This window comes from Alligator mississippiensis, chromosome 12 (genome assembly GCF_030867095.1).
Source record: "Alligator mississippiensis isolate rAllMis1 chromosome 12, rAllMis1, whole genome shotgun sequence".
NCBI lineage: Eukaryota > Metazoa > Chordata > Crocodylia > Alligatoridae > Alligator > Alligator mississippiensis.
The window spans coordinates 66298275-66310973 of record NC_081835.1 but is presented as its reverse complement, the minus strand read 5'-3'; the positions used below and the strand labels follow the sequence as shown (position 1 = coordinate 66310973).

Sequence of the window (12699 nt, the reverse complement as noted above, 5' to 3'; positions counted from 1 at the left end):
AAACTGATGGCTTGTCACCGGTCAGAGCAGCTGCTTGCAGAGCCAAACCAGCTGCTGAGCAGCGTCCACCCTGCTCCCTCCAGGGCTGCCAGCGAGCTGCTGCCTCCATCTCTCAGCTCAGTGAACTGCAAACACTGCTGCTAGCTGCGCTCAGGGGCCGGGCGCACGGTGGACTCTGGAAACGAACACAGCCGTGCCACGGCAGCCAGGCCCTGGCGGGGTCTGCGCTCCCCAGTGCATGCGCTGAGCTTGGCCAAGGGGGCAGAAGCTGAGCACGAGTGACTGGGATCCCAGCGGTCTGCTCTGCCCCTTGGAAGAGCGGCGGGGGCCCAGCTCTGGCTCATCTCACGGCGCTGGACCAGACCCGGGCTCCTAGCCCCTGTCCCAGCCTGGGCCCAGCGCCGTGGCAGGGCGAAGCAGCTCTGGGTGTGGACATAAGGGTGGCAGGCTGTGCCCGGCTGTGGCTGCCAACGGGACCCCCCCGTCTCACACACATACCGTGCACATCCCCTGCACAGGCATACCCCACAGGGCCACAAGCGCTTCTAGATCTGCATCCCCTATCTCCACCCTGCTGTGGGAGCCCAGGCCTTCCCAGGCAATGGGGGCTCTGGACCAGGCTGACCCCAGCTGTCTCACAACGCCTGCTCTCCATTCTGCAGCGAGCGATGGCCTCAGGCCGTGCCTTACCCTACTCTCAGGCTGTGTCCTCATGGGAAAGCCCTTTGGACCCTAATAGAGAAGGATGCCCCTGGTACCCGCCCCTGGGGGTGGCAGGGAGGGCTATAGGAAGGGTCTGTCCTCTCCGATGGCAGAGAGGGAGTTAGAGCCATTGCTATACAGCACTTCTACAACGACCTTCTGAACTGCTGCCCCATGGGTGGGAGCATCCCGGTGTCGGGGGTAGTTGGAGCAGCAAAGGGGGCTATGGGGGTCACTAAGCCGTGAAAGAGCTGCCCCACAGGGGTGAGAATTGCTGCTCTCTGGTTTCCTGTGACGGTTGCTCGGGACAAGGGTGAAGCTGTACAACCGGAGTGCACAGCGTAGCAGAGGGCTGGCTGGAAGCGGTCCCGGCCTCCTGCTCCTTGTTTGTTTGTTGTCAGGCTTGGCTCCGTGTCCCGAGCCCTGGGGTCCCCTTGCTGGTGCCAGCGAGGATCCAGAGGCAAATCTGATTCCTCAATAATGAGCGAAACCAAAGGAAGCAACTGACCTTCAGCTCGGAGGGTGACGGCAGCGTCTGCTTGCTTGCGGGGCTGGCTTTGCTCTCGCAAGGAGGCAGGGATGGAGAGGAGGGGAGGGAGATCCTTCTCCTCTGGGGATATTTCTCCGGAGCAGTGATTAAAATGGAGGTGAGCTCATGAACAGTGCTAGGACTGGCCTTTCCAGGAGCTCAGCGAGCCACAAGCATGTGCGCCGCGCTCCTGGCGATCTCACGGCACCGTCTGCTGTTCGCGTGGAGCCCGGCCAAGGAACTGCGCTTCACCCTCGTGCTTGAATTGCAGCCCATTTGGGTGGCCGCTTTCGGGACGCACCGCCACGCTCTGACATCTGCGGCACCAACTGCGAGGCCGCTTCTGTGCACGTGACACGAGCTTGCTGGGTCTCAAGCCACTTGCCGGTGGCGAGCTGTCCCCACCACAAGACCCCCCCTACAGCGGGTGCCTCCGCTGGGCCGTGGCAGGGGTGCGAGGGCTGCGCCTGCCACTGCTAGAGCTGTCTCTGGCACGTGAGGAGGGGCCGCGGGCCCCAGCCTGGCTCCCGGGGGCCGAATTATCCGGGAGATCAAGCCTGTTCCCAGGCTCTGGAGCTCGGGGCTGGCTGCGGAGTCCCAGCGGTGCAGGGCACACCCCACCTGGGAGGATGAAGTCAGAGGAAACAGGCCGTTCGAGTTACGGCAGCACGCTCTCTTCGTGCCTGGGGCTCATGGTTTTATGGGAGGCAGCTGCTTCAGATTTCATGGGCAGAAACAGGCCCCCCGATTTGCCCCGGCAGCTGGGACAGTGTGGGGGGAGGCTGCCCGGCAAACCGCTGCTGTGTTCCCACGACCGCCGATGCCGTGACTGGGCCACGCAGCACGCCTGCACTATCCCCCTCCTCCCCCGGACACCTCCACTGGGAGCGAGTGTCTCACCTGGCCAAGGAGGGCTGTGCTGGGGTCAGAAAAATGGGGGGACCAGAGGCTTCTCCCTTCTCCCATGCCGCGGGGGAGCTGCGTACACGGGGAAGGTACCGTGGACGCCGTCACTCCGGCGCACCCCGGCAGCCACCGCTGCCCCACGCCGAGACGTTGCATCCTGGGGGTGCCTGGCTTCTCCGGAGCAGGTGCTGGTCCAGTCCAAAACGAGAGCTGGGGTGACGGTGCTCCCAAGGTGGCACGGCCACCAGCACGCAGCGGGGAAGACAAAGGCCAGTGGCTCAAACCTGCCTGATTAGCTGGACTGATAACGAAGCCTGGTGGCTCCCGGCCCAGCAAAGCGGCTGAGAACAATCCAGAGCAACAAATCATTGAGAAAGCAGCAGACGGAGGGTGGAGGGAGAATTGCAGCTTTATGACTAGCTCGACAGGCTAGCCTGGCCCGCAGCCAAGGATTAGGCTGTTCCTAAGCCACTCGCTTCTCCCCTTTTTGTCAGAACAAGCCGGGGCTCCTTCGAGCGGCGTGTGCCCTTCGCCGCGGCCAGGGACGGCCTGTGGACAGGGTCCTGCAGGGCGAGGTGGCCAGGAGGGTTGTGCTGCAAGGGGTGACCAGGTGCCTGGCCTCTCTGCCCCTTCACGTGGGAGGACGGGTGAGGGTGCCAGGCCTGGGGGATGCCCGGGCTCTGCTCCTTGGGTCAGCGCTGCAGACCGGAGGGAAGGGGTCCAGCTCTCTGCAGCTCTGCAGGGCACGGGAGCTGGTGGAGCACGGCCAAGGGGCAGCTCCTTTGCAGTGGAGAGGGACACCCCCGAGCCGTGGGGGTTCCCCATGCCAGACATGGCCCCCAAGTGCTAAGTCTCTCAAATCTCCCCCATCGCTGAGCACCCACCCTCTTAGCTCTGCTCACAGGGTTTCCCTCGTGACTCCGGCCTCCCGTGCCTGTTCGCGTTACGCCTGTCCTCCCTCTGGGAGCGCCTCCTCCGCTGGGATCAAAGGCAGCCTGGGGTAAGGTCATTCCAGTCAGCGAGTGCGAGTGCCTGGGAGTGGGAGCAGAGCCACGCGGCTGTGTTTTGGAGGGGAGGGCTTGCTCTGCGGCTGCACTGCACATTCCTCACGCAGCTGCAGGTAGGGACGAGCCGGCCTCGGGTTTAACTCTCTCACTGGCATTGCGGCCGTGGTCTGCATGCACGAACGGCTCTGGCCTGCGGCGGGGGAAGCGGGCTGGCAGACAGAAGGGTAACGAGAACCCATGGCGGGATGCACTAGGAAAATTAAAAAAGGGGTAAATGTTTAAGGGCTGAGAGCAGCTGATCACTGGAATACCTCTCCAAGGTGGATTCTTCATCACTGGCAAATGGTCTAGACGGGATGGTTGTCCAGCCAGGATACTCCAGGGCACCGATTCTTGACTAGGGTGCTGCAGCACTCGAGAGCCTTTTAAGGGTGCCCTGGGGTGCTGCTCAATATTAGCACTGCTAGATGTGCAAACACCTACACATGTTCACAAGATAAACCCGGAGATTTCAATTAGGAATCTGTGGCACCAAAACCTTCTGGGGCTTGTTGTAGCCTTTCTGAGTTCTTTGTAATAGAAGAATTGTTCTTTTTCTTTTCCCCATAGCCAAAACTGAGTAACAGCTAAGAGCTGGCATTTTCTGAGGAGTGCCTCAAGTCCAGCGAGGGATGTCTTGAGTCTAAATGGTTGAGAACCATTGCTCTAGGGCCACCAGGAGTTAGTTCAGAGTAGCCCAAAGGCCTGGATTATGCAGGAGGTTTGACTAGGTGGTTACAATAGTCCCTTCTGGCCTTTAAATCTGAAGCTGTGATCCTAGTATCTGGGGTGGAAGGACACAGACTGCAAAGATACATGGCATCACATTGCATTGCATTGTAGGTGCAAGCAGTCTGCAAGCAAACTCCCCACCTAGAAGCCTGGCCAGGCCAGCGTGCTGCCCAGCGTGCGAGCAGGGTTGACAGGGCACGCTCAGGGTCACTGTAGAGGAGAGGTAGCTTCAGTCCCTTTTGCATCTGGATTTTCTATTCCAGCTATATGGACATTTCAGGACAGAGGCCTTTGCAATCCCCTTAATGTCAAAGTCACAAGCTTCAGTGGTGCTTGTTTCTTGAGCAAATGATCTTAATCTTTTAATCGTTTTATGATCAGGAATTATGTAAGCCCAAAAAAGGAAGCACGTGTCTGGGCTTCATCAGAAACACTGGCGCACTCGAGAGGGAGAACTCCCTTCTTAAAGCCAGGCGGACCCTTTTCCCTGGCTCCTCGCGGTGCTGTGGTGTCGAAGAGGTGGCCCTGTTTCGAAGCCACCTCTGCCTAGCACCAGAAAGGGGAGCGAAGCATGCACCCCGCCATTCCCCTCCCCTCCTCGGGCTGGCTTGGGCTGTCGGGTCTTTGAAAGCACCTTGCAGCTCAACCTGGAGACGGCGGTGCGCTCGCCTGCCTGCTCAGAGCCCCCCAGGAGCAGGCGGGGCAGTGGCAGAAACCACAGATCCCAGCACAAGGACCTGGTCCTGCCTCTCCGCATCGGGTGGCGGGCTACCCACTGTGCTAAGCTGCATTTGGGCTGCAGTTCCCAGCCCCATGTGCGAGTCAGATAGAAAGATCGGTGCAAAAAACCAGAAATAAAAGGGGCAGAGGGGCACTTCTGTCTCTGCAGACACAGCACAGAGCAGTGCTCCCACCAGCGGCCCACCTTCCTCCGAGCCTGTGGGTGGGAAGCATCAGAGCAGGATTTTAAAGGCATTTCCATGGATCCAATTGGTTGGGTGTAATTCCCTGACACGTAATCCTGAGCAAAGAGAATCAGGATGACTTTAGTTTGGGAAAAAGGCCTGCAGCGGTGGGGGGTCTTGGAAGCTCACAGAGCCCTACACAATAACCCAGCTGGGAGACAAAAGCCCTTTGTTTTTGCTCAGTGCTGGTGTTTTGTCAATCAGGAGCCAAAGTAACTGCTACTGCTGGGCATTCAGCAGGCCGCGTAGCACGAAGAACAGAGACAGCCAATGAGCTGGACTGGGTTCATAGTGCCCACACCCGAAACCAGCCCTGCTCCGCCGCTGCTCTTTATCACGGCTTCAGCAGCGCTGGCTCCTGACTGCTGAGAAGCCCCTAATAAATGCTCTCTGGAGTGTCAGGAGACTAGATGCAAACAGGCTGTGCCACTCACTCTGCTGCAAGGACAGCTCCTTTCCACTCAGGCAGGACTTGTATTGGGTGCACGGGTTTCTTAACGAGGTTGAAGATGTGTGATGGAAAGCTGATGATAGAGGATTATATATATAACTATATATAGAACTTTATATATCTATATATATATATATTACTATATATATCTATATCTATATATATCTATACATATATCTCTATATTAATATATCTATCTATCTATATGTATATATGTGTGTGTGTGTATATATATATACAGATAGATATAGATATATATATATATATATATAGATATAGATATATGTGTGTGTGTGTGTGTGTGTGTGTGTGTGTGTGTAAATTGTTTTTAATTTCATTTCAAGGACCAAATCAGTTCTGACTTCGCTTGGGCAAAGCCCCATAGTCAAGTTCCAAATTTCGACTGAGCCGAGCTGAATTGTTTAAGACCGTGTGTGCGGCTCTACCACCAGGCAAGCATCCTTCCCCTCGGACCTGTCAGTCTTAGGCTTCAGATACTCCCCAGACCCGTGGCAGACATGGTACGTGATACCCCCTAGTCTCGCTTGCTGCTAGTGAAGCAAGGACCTAGTCAAAAGGCCCAAGAACAAGCAAGGGGGAGAGTGTGAATGCCGTCCCCCATTGCCACAAAATTGTGCTGTTGTTTTCGGCATTTCAGGAAACCCTCAGGTGTCGGCCTGCCTGGAGTCCGAGGGACAGGTCTCCCCATGGGAGAACTGCCTTGGGGAAACGGCAGGGGCAGCACACATGGCCATGACCTTGTACAACACACAACAAGGAGAGGAGTAAAGAATGGTACAGCTCTCTCTGTGCCCTGCAGAGGTGAACCCGTGGGTCACGCGGAGAAAGGCTCACCAAAATCCTATGCAGCGTTTATGTGGCATCTGTCTAAATGACCTTCTGGCTTCTAAGGGCTGAAAGCAGATCCCAGCTTAAACAAAGCCATTGACAATTTGGGGAAATATGGATCTTTTTTTAAATACTGCAGCTGACTGTGGACAACTCATGCCTCCGCATCCTCCAAGAACACTCAAATTAGCCCCGCACGATGCTGTATCGTTTAAAGCCATCCGCTTACTCCTGGCTGTTCAGGCCCTACCATACTGCTGACACCCTGGGTGTCTCGGGTAGGATGGGATACAAAGGATGGGCCAGGAGTGGAGTTTTGCTTTCTTCTTGCTCCCTGATTCCCTTGGACCCCACACAAAGGAGGCGAAGAATGTGCAATGGAAAATGGCCCCATGTGCATCCAAGCCATGACTGCACAGCCTCCCCCTAGCACTTCTGGGTTAAGAGCGCTCTCACCGCTCACAAAATGTCCCCACGCCTAACTCAGATACCCGACAGCCTTCCACCCAGAACTGGAGTAGGACACTTGAAGGTTATCGGTGAGTTAGTCCTCACCTGTTCAAACCACTTTCTGATATATACCCTGTATACCTGAGTTTGCCAAACTGCCAGGCTGGAGTCAATCAGTGTCCTTTCACTTTGACCCATGTGGGGTGGAAAATATGATCTGTGCTGGTTTCTAATAACATCCCGTATAAATCTCTGGGCTCTTGCAAGGAGTGTGTTATCTTCAAAGCAGCGGAGTCATTTCGAACAAGGCAGGCTGGGAATCTGAGTGATCCCAGGGAACAGCCCCCTGCAGTAAAATGAGCTGCCAGACCCTCAAAGCAGGGTTTTGCACTTTGCTGCCCAGCTAGACAGAGCGAGAGGAAGAAGTGAGCGAGCGCTCGGGAGGATGAGGAGGTGCGCGCCAGTCTCCGTGTGCTAGGACTTGTACGTGCACAGTCTGAAGGAGAGGTCTGAACAGTGGGAAAATGCAAAGCCTCTTCTAAGGAAGCACACAGCGAGGGCTGCTGGTCTCGTTACAGCTTCAGAAACCGAGCAGAGGCCCAGTCCCAGTGCGAGACGAGGTGGGGCCAGCTACTGGTTTTGCCTTTGAGTTTGTGGTTTTGTTGGGACATGGGGCTCCAAGAGGGAGGCCAAGGCCTGCAAACTCACTTGAGCTGCAAGCCAAGGATAACATCTCAAAGTACTCCTACACACTGGAGGTGTGGGGCATCAGCCAAACACAGTCTGGGTACCCCATCAGAGCCACGGCTATCAGAGATGAAAAACCACTCTACAACCATCCCCTCCCACATCGGCCAGGTCAGGATGCCAGACAAGGTTCCCTGGGTAAATCCGGTATCTCTCATACACTGTAGTAGTGACGACAGGCTTCCTATTAGGCCCCTTCAAGCGTCCTCCGCACATGTAGAGCCAGGTGCTGGTGGTGATTATGTAATACATCTCGTCCTACGGTTTATCCTGTTTCCCCTTTTCGTTTTCACCCAGTCGTTCCCCTGTGAGCACTTTGGGGGTTGATACGAGACCAGAGAAATGCCATGAGTAGCGTGTGTGGGTGATGGGAACAGGTGGGTCTAAGGCCAGGGAGGTAGGAGGTCTTCATCCGCATGCCAGGGGCCCTGACACGATGAGAGGGGGTGGCTAGGATATATGTACTCGGTGCACTTCATGGGCACCTTCAGCAGCTGTCATTGGATGAAATTTCCCAGTAGTGCAGTGAGAAATGTCAAATTAGATCTGAAATAACCACAAGAGGCAGCTACACAAAGAAGTTGTTTAGGCTATTTGTGGTTTTAATTGCACTTAGATCACATGGAAAAAAATATATGATGGAAATAGATGTGGGAAGGGTCAAAGTTTGCCTATTACGAGAAGCCTGGGACTGGAATTTGGATCCAGCAGTTCGGCAGCTACTGTGCAGTCCTTTGCCTGCAGTTTGCAATACACACCATGAGAACCTGAAGCTGTTCCTTCAACATGGTGGGCACCATGCAGGATTAACTCACTGTAAGTGGCTCCGGGGTGCTAGGGGCTTCCCAGGAATGCCCAGCCCAAACTGGCTGCGACGGTTCCTCTCATGCAACGGCTCCCGTCTGCAGCGAAGGAAAGGCTCTATTGTCCACCGACCACGTTCACAGAGCCTCGCTGGTGCTTGTGACAGCAATGGGCATAGGACCCAGAGGGAAAGGCTTCCGATATTAAGACCTATCACCTTATAACCCTATACATTTTTCTTTAAATAATTTCACCCCAGAGCTTCTAACTTAGCCCCTTCTAAATACTTCCTTTCCCTCTTTGGTGTCCCTGCTTTCTCTGAAGCTTTGGGGCTAGATGTTTAGAAAGGGTGAAACGACTTTGTGCAAAAGTTTTAAAAGGAAGCTGTGCCATGAGCTTGGCTCTCTTCTCGGCAGCCCTGCCGGGACTTCCACCGCCGAAGAGCGGAGACTCAACTCATCTCCTGTCCTTTCCAGCCAAGCTGGGGAGCGTGTGATCATCCAGTTCTCAGAAAATACCCAAGTTCCCAGCTGGCTGTCCCCAGGGATGGCAAACTGGAAGCTCTTTCTTGGACTTGCTAATAACAGTCTGTCTTGGGGATGAAAAATGATTTGATTTCAATGACACTCTTATTTTTGGTTTATTTTCCTTCCCTTTTCTCTCTCTCCTTGCCTGGAGCACTAGTTGTCATTTCCTCCCCATTACATTTATTCTGAAAAGGGATTTGAGTCTGAAAATGTGCTACTGTGCTGAGAAGAAAGCTTGAGCTTTCCAACGGGTGCCAACATTTCTCCAGGAGGACACGGCTATGTGAGCAAATCCCTTGGCTGCTTCCAGCACCAGCATTTAGGAGGCTCGCTGACACTGCAGCAAGCACAAAGCCCTGCCAAACTGGGAGCGGATGAAGAAGGCTGAGGATGAAGAGGGCTGAGGATGCATAAGCAGAGGTGATGCCCAGGTCCCATATTCAGGATGAAATCTTTCTCCCAGGGCTTGAGAGGCAGCTGCCACGAGGCTGCAGACACGCAGGACAAGACTCTCTGGTTGCGTGTCCTGTCTTCAGGAACAATGACAAAGACATTGGGGTCTAGGTAGGGTGGCCATCATAGAGGGCATGCCGGTTTTCTGCTACTCTGTCCTCTGGTGATACGAAACCCAAAGCACCTGCTTTGAACGCCTTCAAGAGAAATTTGGATGTTTATCTTGCTGGGATCCTGTGACCCCAGCTGACTTCCTGGCCCTGGGGCAGGGGGCTGGACTCGATGATCATTTGAGGTCCCTTCCAGCCCGAATGTCTATGAAATCTATGAAATCTTTATGTCCTCTATTTTTCTCTTCAAGAGGGAAATAGAGGACATAAAGGCGCTGGGTTTCGTATCACTAGAGGACAGAGGACAACCGGGCTGTCCTCTATGACGGCCACCCTAGATACAACACACACGGTTCTTCGGGTCCATCCGGTATCTTTTCTTAGACCTTCATTGGTCTAGGATGCAATTAGGGTGGCCGTCATCGAGGGCTTTCCATTATTTCAGTACCATTATTAACTAGACCAGGTTTCTGCTCGTCTGTCTTCAATCGATAGAAACACGATGCCTTTATGCCCTCCGTTTGTCTCTTCAAGAGGGAAATAGAGGACATAAAGGCGTCGGGTTTCGTATCGGTAGGGGACAGAGGACAATGGGACTGTCCTCGATGACGGTCACCCTAGGTCTAGGTGGTACAGACAGCCCAGAGCTACAACAAGGGACTTTTCTCATGGCCCTTTGTGCATTCCCCACACAGTTTGCCCAGACTCAGCCCACACAAGTGCAAACAAATATTTTCCTTTCAGATCGTACCCGTTGTGTACAGCCTTTAGCTGATTTTTTTCACTCTGCTCCCCAGATCCTCCGACTTGCAGAACAGCACATTTGAGACGACAAGAATGGGACAATTATAAGCCTGGCATGACTCGAACCCAATGAAGGCAAATAAAACTCCACTGAAAACAAACTGGGACGACGTGGACTCACGTCCCATTCTCCCATTGCTGGCTGGCATGGCGGTCCCGCTTGTTGGGGCCGGGGGAGGTGGTTAGGACTGAGGGGGTTGACTTGAACGTCGGGTGGAGGAAGGCTTTCGGTCCTCGAGCGGCTGACATGCTGTGGGTCACGACTGAAGCTCAGGTCTCGTTTTCTTCTCCATGTCCGATCCTGGCAGCCTGGCTGGCACGTCCGCTGGCACCGCGAGCGAGGGCCAGCTCCTGCTCACGTTGCTTTCTTACGGCTGCCCAACACCCAGGCCTCCAAGTGCGCTCGTGACTTCAGTCCTCTCTGGGGTGGGCCATGTCCGACGTGTGAAGAAGCCAAACAAAGTTGGCCCCCAAACGCCCCTGCAGTCACCTCATCTCTGGGCAAATAATCACCTGGGAAGGGGAAGCCAGAGGCATTTTCAGCGAGACCTAAACCTTGTGCTGGTGGAGCTGCCGATGCGGGCGCCAAGCCGTGAAGAGGTGGCGCCGGTAGCAGTCTTAGGGGAGGGCAAACCGGGCGACTGCCCAGGACCCTGCACTTTATAAAAATAAAAATGAATTACAGTGAATACTTGTATTATCAGTATTGTATTAAGATACTTTCATTGCAGTTTTACGGATAGGACAAAGTGAAATGGAAATCAAAAATGTCCGACTTGCTCAGAGGTCATCAACGTTAAGCATCTAAGGGGCCCCAAATGATTCTTGCCCAGGGCCCCGACACCTCTACGGCCACCGCTGACCGGTGTTTATTCTTCAAAAGGAGGCTGTGTCTGTAGAGGGAGCAGCTTCGGGGAACAGACACCGAGAGGTGAGGGTCAGGCTTTGTCCCGTGCACCGCACGGGGAGGTGACAATGGCCCGACCACCCTCCTACGTGCCCATGGGCAAGTTCAGGCCGAGGATTGAGGGGCCGTGGAGGCGCAGCTCTGCCAGTCCTGCCCCGAGGGACAGTCCCTCCCCATCAAGGTGGAGATACTGGGCCAGCAGTGTGATGGGATCCTGCGGAAGATTTGCTTTCCATCCTTGGAGGTGTTGAAGACCCGGCTCAACACAGCCTTGGCCGAAGTGATGTGGTCAGGGCTGGTCCTGCTTTGGCCAGCGGGTTGGACTCGACGTGACCCCCTGAGCTCCCTTCCCACCCTCCTGGTCTGTGACTGTGTAATTCTGATCTGAGGACCAGGCTCCGTGACCCAGCACGCTTCAAGGGCACTAAAGCACGGGATGGAGAAAGAGTCACCGTGTCCCCTGGACGCAGCTGGGGAAGCCGGGTGCAGGTGCGACCGTGCCTATGCCAGACACGAGCTACTTGCGCAGGGGCCCTGGGTTTCTGTCACAGAGACTTGGTCCGGGAGGGAGTCCCAGGTTGGACTCTCCTGTTTTGTCCCCGACTGCGATGTCACCCCTGCAGGCTTTCTGCAAGTTCTCTCGTGGGGCAGAGAGGTGAAACCCCACGGAAATAATTGGAGCCAGGCCTAATAACACCGGTGGAGAGCAAGCCCCGTAATCTTCCTGCAGCACAATTAACTCAAGGTGGTGACCAATGCTACCCCCGTCCTCGAAAGCACATAGGAAACTCTGGTGTCTTTGCTGCTCTGATGAAGCCAACGCCCCCACCCCGCATACACACCTGTTTGCACTGCACTGCTCAAAACATCTGTCACACACTAATGGTTGGGTCTTTTCCATAGACAGCATAGAGAAGTAGGAAGAAATGCCGCTAGAGTCACACTCGGTGTAGGAGCCTGTTGCAGGTCACCCAGAGCGTTAAGAGACAGAGGAGGGGCAGCTGTTGAGAGCCAGTTCAGGAGTATTTTGTTGTAGTCTGTTGTGCCCGGTGTTATACTCTTTTTCCCCTTGATGTGATTTTAAACACTGTATGCACACCAGTATCTGTGTGAGTCGCAGGAGGCAGCGTTGTGTGTTGGTACAGGGCCTGGTCTTGGCATCCGACAGGGGTTCCTAAGTATCTTTGTCATGCACACATGTAATCATGATCATTCATCCGTATCTCATGGCTTGGGCCATCACGGGTGTATCGACATGACACCAGTCTGAACTGGAGCCATCTCCCATCGTCAGGGTCTCTATTCTTCTGTTCCTTTCCTTGGTAACAAGAGGGCAGCTTTTGATATGGAGCAGCCAGGTAGTCCGCGAGCACCTCCTGGAGCCATCAGCACTGAGCAGACGGAGGGTGGGAGTTGTCAGCTATTCACTCATGACCATTTGGATCCTGAAATTGTGAGCATATTACAGAGGTGCTCACGGGGACCAGTGATGGGGCTATTTGCACGGCCAGCTGATGGGCATGCCCACGGAGCAGACAGGAGTGTGCGCTGGACCGCCCCGCTCCATTCCCACCGCTCTTGGACTGAGTGTCTAGGGAGGAGAGGGGAGGGGTGGTGTCCTGCAGGGGAACAATTAGGAGAGCCCATGAATACCCGCCATTCAGGAGGGCAGCCCCAACCCCCTTGCACTTCCTGCCCATTGCACAGGCCTTAGTCC

The 12699-nt window shown here is 54.8% G+C and overlaps 1 long non-coding RNA gene across 1 annotated transcript; it reads left to right on the top strand.

Moving 5' to 3' along the window:
* The first annotated feature begins 2651 nt into the window (after window positions 1-2651).
* LOC132244493 (uncharacterized) lies at window positions 2652-10764 on the top strand. Its single transcript, XR_009455964.1, has 2 exons — window positions 2652-3257; window positions 10069-10764. It is a non-coding gene; the product is annotated as an uncharacterized LOC132244493 (long non-coding RNA).
* Window positions 10765-12699: the final 1935 nt, after the last annotated feature.